The 7,530-nt window shown below is 49.1% G+C and overlaps 1 long non-coding RNA gene across 1 annotated transcript; it reads left to right on the plus strand.

Moving 5' to 3' along the window:
- The first annotated feature begins 227 nt into the window (after positions 1-227).
- LOC123389040 lies at positions 228-6,305 on the plus strand. Its single transcript, XR_006603574.1, has 3 exons — positions 228-635; positions 3,296-3,385; positions 4,569-6,305. It is a non-coding gene; the product is annotated as an uncharacterized LOC123389040 (long non-coding RNA).
- The last annotated feature ends 1,225 nt before the right edge of the window (positions 6,306-7,530 follow it).

Raw genomic sequence — 7,530 nt, forward strand, 5'->3', positions numbered from 1 at the left:
ATGTGCTCTTCTGAGAAGTGTTATATTCCTGAGGGAGAGAGAGAGAGATGGGTTGCCTGGGAGACACGGTTCTCAGGCCAGAATCTCTGTTGTCTACGAAGTAGCGTGGACATTACAGAAAGTTACCATACGATGGAATGATTGGAGAAGAGATCGCTTGACTAGAAGAAGGCGTTGGGAGGCAGATGCATGGGCGGGAACACGCCTGCGCGTTCTCGCCGTGCGCGCCAGATGGCGGGGCTACCCCTCTCCTGACGCCCAGCGGCTCCTGAGCCGGTCACACACACTAAGCAGGCCAAGGTGTGTTCCTGCCGGACAATGGTGCAACTGTTCACTCTCCAGGAGCAGGGGGCGTGGCTTGTCATCGGCTTGCTACAAGGGTTTCTGCTCGGTCAGGAAGTGCTGGCCCTTGGCCCTGCCCTGGGTTGCTCTGCCGCTGTTCCCCCCACCCTCCAAGGGGTACTCATCACCTATCCAGGCGCATCACGTTGCTCTGCAGACTCGGGGCGGGGAACTGGTGTAGAGACGCTGACGCACTGTGAGGTGAGGCTGCTGTGAATAACACTCTCTCATCTCTGATCCAGAGACCCATGTCTTCTGTCACATTCCCGAAACGTCTGTGCTCGCGGAAGGAGGTAAAGTCGCAGCCGCTTGGTGGGTCTTGACATGAGAACGCAGCTATTGTTCTGAAGTGTAACTAGTGTGTGTTACAAAGCAGTCATCGGGCCCCTAACAAGGGAACTTGTGCTTTGGGAGAAGGACACCTGGTAATGAACACTAATGGCTCCTTTAACAAAGGACACCAGCTTCTACTTAATTTGGATCTTAGGCTGTTGGGTGTAAGATGACATGAATCTGAAAGAAAGAATCAAAACGCGGTCAGAACGCTCTTTTCTTTTTTAAGCGTTTCTTGTGATTACAATGTTCTTGGCAGAATAATGATGCTTTGTTTTAAAAATGAAAACTCCTATGGCAAGGAGTCTCACTGGAAAGGCAGAATGTAAGCTTAGGAACCTTCCATGGCGCAATTTTGCTGAAATGCAAGTAGGCTTTTGGACAGGTAGCTGTCTTTGGGGTGAATTCCAGTTGAAGCCAGGAGGCACGGCGTCCCTCAGTCATCGTCCCACCCAGGTGCACCCGCCCCCACATCTGGGCAGTTTCTTGGAGAGGGTGTTGGCCCTGGCTGGACGGTGGGCTAGCCCAGGGCCGACCTGCACCCTTCCCAGCTGCAGCGGCTGTCAGTTAACAGTGACGCAGTCTCTCTCTCTCAGGCGGAGTGTGCACGACGCCTGCTAAGTACAGTGAGCAGAACACACACAACCCCTCATTTCCCTGCGTCTCTTTCAAGCGCTTCTCCCTTGCACCTGTGTTCAATTTTAGCCTCAGCGGTGTGTCCTTAGACACAAGCATCTCACAATGCTCCTCGTGTGGGCATTTGATGATTGTGATGGTGCTCACACCCTTTCCCTTGACAGTCTCAGTCTCTGACCTGCTAGTATAAGGGAGTCTTCATCCCGTAGTCTTCCCCAAGTTCAGAGGGAGGGCAGCCGGGTCGGTGTCTGGGTCCTGTTTGGGCTGTGATAGAGTCCCACAGCCTGGGTGACTTAGGAAGAGCAATGGAAGTCCAAGATCAGGGTGCAGCATGGTTGGTGGGAGCCCTCTTCCAGATGCCAGGCTTCTGGCTGTATCCTTGCAGGCTCACAATGGCTATGGGGGTGGGAGCTCTCCGGGGCCTCTGGTATGAGGGCACCCATGCCCCTTCCGGAGGACTCTACCTTCGTGACTTGGGCACCTCCCAAAGGTCTCACCTTTAAATACCATCCCTTTTGGAGGGTTAGGATTTCAACATATGAATTTGGAGGGACACAAACATTCCAGCCGCAGCAGTAGGAGACTGGATGTTTGTTGGACTTCTGCATATCTTTGCCGGGGAACACACAGACAACCGGAAGCATGCAGATCCCTGTGAGCCTGCCCTGTGGCCCTTGACTGCTGGGGAGAGCAGAGCTGCAGAAGCAAAAGAGGACAGGTGTGGCCGCTCCAGGGGGACTCCCGAGACTGGATAACCTTGGCACAACAGGAAGTGCCCTGTGTGGGCCAGGAATGCAAAGTGCGCTCGGTGTCTGCACCAGCACGGTCTGTCTCTGTCAGCTTTGTCAGGCTTCTCCTTTCCTCCCGAGGGTATGCGTCCCCATCCTGGGACCCCCGCCTGCCGTCTTGCTCAGGACCTCCTGCTCCGCTTCCTTCTTAGTCACATCTCCCATTTCTGAGACTCTGTTTCTGTCCTTTTGTTCTTTTTATTTCTTTTTATGGTCTGGTTTGAGTTCTTTGTGCACCCATATATATGTGTGAATCATAAATTAAAAAAAAGATTTTTTTTTAATTTAATGCAATGGGCAAAAAGCCCCAGAGTAGCTTAGAAACACACAAGCGTACTTGGCCCATTGCCCACTCGGTGTCTTACCCAGTCCTGCGACAATCCTAGGCAGAACTAGCAGACTCATTTTACAGGTAAGAAACTGAGGCTCACAGAGGTGAAGGAAGTGGCCCAGGGTCACACGGGGGTGTGCATGGAGCTAGCTCCCACGCTCACACTCCTCATCCCCCAAGAGTGGCAGGAGGGACGTGGGCACCGAGTAGTAGGAACAGCATGGACTTCGGAGCCACACACTCACGAGTGTGTCTTGACACCTTCACGTACCGGCCCTGTAACTTGGTCTCCCTGGGGTTAACAACAGCAGATCTCAGGGGGTCACTGCAAGGTCCTGGAATGGGACAGCCAATGCCCACACAATGTACACCCCACCCCCCCCATCTCCTCTGTTCTCCCCTTGCTAAGCCCACCCACTTTCATCACCTCCTTGTGCCTCAACACACCAAGTGGGCTCTACCTGAGGGCCTTTGCTTGTCCTGTTTCTCTGTCTGGGGCTGCGTCTCCCCAGATGCACAAATGGTTTCCTCCCCACTTCCTCTAGGTCTGTAATCAAGCATCAGCCTCTTGGCAAAGGGTTCCCTGACCTCTGTTCTTAAAATCTCAACTTTTTCCCAGCCATTCACAGTCTTCATCCTTTATTTGCTCGATAGGACATGCAACTCTCCAATATCATACATACCACACTAATTCTTTTTGTCAGTTTTTCCCGGTTAGGAAGCAAATTCCACGAGATCACACAATTTTGCGTTTTTGCTCACTGCCGTACCCTCGGCTCCTTGAACACCGCAGACAATAAATATTTGTCAAGGAAATCAGTATTATTATTATTCTCCCTTTCTTTTTGCATGGTCCTGGATCAAGACCCCGCAAAACAACAGAAAGAAAACCAAAGAACCTCTTCTGTGCCTGGGCAGTCCTCAGCCACCTCACGAGGGGCTCAGGGATTTCTCTGTGAGTAGAATTTCTGCAGTTTCATTCTTTTCCCTTCTTCTCTTTGACATATTTCAGTGGTGCATGCTGGGTCAGTTGTTCTGAGTCCTAGAACTGTTCTGGAGCAGAATGGAAATTTGGAGCGCAGACTGCGGACAGGAATACACATCACAGGGCACCGTGGGATTGCCTGGCTGGGCCACCTCAGTCTTGGCGCTGAACGTGTCTGCCTATTGTCTCTGGTTTCACTCCTTCCTTGGGTCCACTCTCTAGATCCAGCTGAGTTCCTGATTGTGTAGCCTGGCTGCTCATGAGAAAGCTTAAATCCACCTGGTTTCTCCAGATCCTGAGTCTGGACCAGAATGTTCTCAGGACAGCTCTGGCCCCGTGAGAGACAACATTCTCCCCACATAACAATATCCCCCCAATGAATGTCTTTCTGAGATTCTCATATCCTTTTTATGGTAACCTTTGATTTCAAGCATGTCTAACTGCCTATTCTAAATATTTCTAATCACTAATGTGGCTTCCCTGCTGCCAGTCAGATTATCTTCATTCGTGAATTTTGATCTGGTGAATCAGCTTTCTTTCTTTGCTTTTTTTTTTTAAAGATTTTATTTTATTTAAAGATTTTATTTTATTCATTTGAAAGAGAGAGAGACAGACAGAGCGTAGGGGTGGGGTAGAGGGAGAAGCAGGTTCCCCACTGAGCAGGCAGCCCCGTGTGAGGCTCCATCCCAGTATCCGGGGATCGTGACCTGAGCCAAAGGCAGAGGCTTAACCAACTGAGCCACACAGGCACCCCAAAAGATTTAAAGTCATTTCTATACCCAAGGTGGGTCTCCAGCTCACAACCCCAAGATTAAAAGTTGCGGGGTCTGCTGACTGAGCCACCCAGGCATCCCACAGTGAGTCAGCTTTCTTGTTTCTTTTTATCCATGTCCCCTCTGAAGTGTGTGTGTGTGTGTGTGTGTGTGTGTGTGGCATTTTGGCATACAATTCCCCTAGAAAACACACATAGGGTTCTTCTTCACTCTATTTTTGTTGGGAGGCTGCATCTCTCCTTCCACAGCGCTCTGTGTATATGGTCCAACTGAAGGGAGTCTTTTCAATGGCTCTTGCCATAGATGTCTGACTCTTCTTCTGCTGGCGATGCCCCCAACTCCTGCCACAGGATTGTACATTTCCACCCTATTGCTCTCAGGCTCTGCCACGGAACGCAGGACGCAGTGTGACTGGGGTCCCTGTTTTGAGCAGCAGCTTTCAGCAGACTGGCTGGTCTGCCGGTCTTCCTTCTCTCTTCGCTTTGGCAACAAGAAACTTCTCTGTCAGACCGATTCCCTGGGTGAGATGGTGTGGAGCCGGGCCACAGCCAAATGGTGATGAGCATGTAGCATGAAAGAGGAAAAACCCTATATTTTATCATGAGAACAAAGAATAGAGAAAGGCAGAAAGAAGAAGGGTGAGAACATCCTGGGCAGCCTCTTCCCTGAGGCTCCTGGAGCTGGCCTGGTTCATGCCTTCTTAAAGCCTAATCCTTAGAGTCTATAAAATAATTCATTGTTTTTCTAATAAACTTCCTGTGTTATATGTTTTTAATGTTTGCGTGAGTTGGGTTCTACTACTAATAAGAGTAGTGAAAATGATACTGACACTAATAATGTAGTTAAACTAAATGTTTACCATGTGCCAAGTACTTCATACTTAGACAAGTTTTATTCCTACAGTAACCCACTTTACAGATGAAGAAACTGAGGCACGAACAGAGAGGCTAATTAACTCATCCAAATTGCCCAGCCAGTGAGTAGCAGAGCCAGGATTTGTACTTGAAATCTGACCCCAGGCCTGTACCCTCGACCATAGGATACAGGATCTCTCTCTAAAAGAATTATGGTGTTCCTTTCATGAGAAGCCTCCCAGCATCCTTCGTTTAGGGCAAACCTTCCCACATCATTAACTTGTATGTGGCTCTATATTTGCTCTGATCTTAACCATGGAGGACCATATAGAAGAAGGGCAGACATCATCTGTGTCTCCCCCCACACCGAGCTATCTTTGGATTCTAGATCAAGACATAGAAAAGGGAAGAAATTCCATGAAAAGGACGCATAGCCACCCTTCCTGAGCCCATTCTCCCAGAGGTGTATTCTTCTGGTGATGGGATACTGGTCTACTGCCAAACCCTATTAAAGGCAAAGCCATAAGTAAAGTAAACTTAAATTGTATTTCGGTTTTCCATGCCTCTGTTGCTCTAGTTCCCACCCCTCCTCATGTGGCCAAAAGTTTTTGTAGCGTTGAAAATCCGAGGAGGAAAGGAATTACACCAGACAGGACGAAAGGGGGTTCAGCTCTCCTTTAAGGTGTTGAAGAATTCTATCTCATGCAAATACTAATAAAGGTCTTGGTTACAAATAAAAGCCTTCACATTGGCTCTGATACAGAGAGACGTAGTCCTGAGCCCCCCCTTGATGTCTGAGTGAGGATGAGAATTCTGGTCGCGTTCACGGGGCTCTTTATTAATAGCTTTCTGTGGCAGCCAAATTCGTGATGAAGCAATACCTTCTGGCCAAGACAGAGACACTTTCAGAGGCACACACAGTCAGCAGCTGGCTCAGAAGGACCCGGGGTATTGGATCTGGACACCGAAATAGGTAATGTTGGATGTCCTAATATTCTCTCACAATATGGGAGAAATTAGATGCACTTTTGCCAGGTGCCCAAATAGCTCTGAATAAATTAAAAATAAGAATCTTTTTAGTATATTGAGTACTCTCTGTGGCAGGGACTCGGATAAGTGTTACAGTTACTTCATTTTCATGCTTGATGATGGTTAGTTTAAGTCTTGGCTTGGCTAGGCTCTGGCACCCAGTGACTTAATCAAAGACAAATCTAGGTGTCGCCATGAAGGTACTTGGTAAATATGGCTAACACCTACTATCAATCTTGGGTTTTTTGTTTTGTTTTATTTTATTTTATTTTATTTTTTTGAGAGAGAGTGCAAGGGGAGGGGCAGAGGGAGATGGGGAGGGGGAGAGAGAGGTGAAAGATGGGGAGAGAGAGAGAAAAGTAAATCTCAAGCAGACTCCATGCTAACCACAGGGCCCGACATGGGGCTCGATGCCATGACCCTGAGAGCATGACCTGAGCCAGACACTTAACTGACTGAACCACCTGGCACCCCTGCTGTTAGTGGATTTTTAAGCAAAGGGAGATTACCCTCCATAATATGGGTGGGTCTCACCCAATCAGTTGAAAGGCCTTATGAGCAACAACTGAGGTTTCCTGAAGAAGAAGAAATTCTGCATCAACACTAGCAGCATCAACTCCTGCCTGTGTCTCCAGCCTGCCCTATGGGTTTCTGATTTGCCAGTCCACATACTGTATAAGCCAAAGTCTTCAAAGAAAGCTCTTGATATACATAAAGGAGATAGATAGAGATAAAGATAGTCTGTCTTTCTGGAGAAGCCTTCTAGAAATCCTACGATTATCTCCACTTTGATTCTCAGAGGCGTTGTCATTAGGGAACCTGCCCTGTCACCCAGCTAGCAAGAGGCAGAGCTGGGTCTGTTTGCAGCATCTGCGGTTGAAATGCCACGAGATGTGGTCTTCCCAGGCTCCTGGAAGTACAAGAAGCCCGGCCAGGGAGTTCTGGAGAAACGAAACGCATGCTGAAGTAGATGGCAAGCCTGCAGCCATTTCCCTGAGGGTTTCCAGGAGTTAAGGCTGAAGACTGACTCTTGAGTCTCAGAAAACCTGCTTCTTCACAGCCTGATGTGGCAAACAAACCCACTTCTGGCCACTGTGTTGCCGTCTTCAACTTTTCTTGCCATGGCTAACTTGGCGTGTGTTCCTGCCAGCCTGGTCCCCCAGTCCCTCCATCCATACCTGGGCGGCATGTGTCCCCAGCTCAGCTGCTCCACACTTTGTCTAACTGCCTCTCGGCCGCCTGCTCTGCATTCCTGCCCTGAGACGAGACCCTGTGTGGATCTTGCCCCTGGTGAATTCTGGGCATGCAACTCAGGGCTTGGCATGTACCTCTACTGGAAGAGCATGTGTTGAAGGAAGTCATGACTGGCTGCTGTGAATGTCATCACTTCGCAGGGTGATTTAAACTTGTCTACAGCCTCCATTTTTGGGGACATGCTGTCAAGGGGCCAATAGCCCCA

The sequence above is a fragment of the Mustela putorius genome, unplaced genomic scaffold (genome assembly GCF_011764305.1).
Source record: "Mustela putorius furo isolate JIRA1106 unplaced genomic scaffold, ASM1176430v1.1 tig00003942_pilon_pilon_pilon, whole genome shotgun sequence".
Taxonomy (NCBI): Eukaryota; Metazoa; Chordata; class Mammalia; order Carnivora; family Mustelidae; genus Mustela; species Mustela putorius.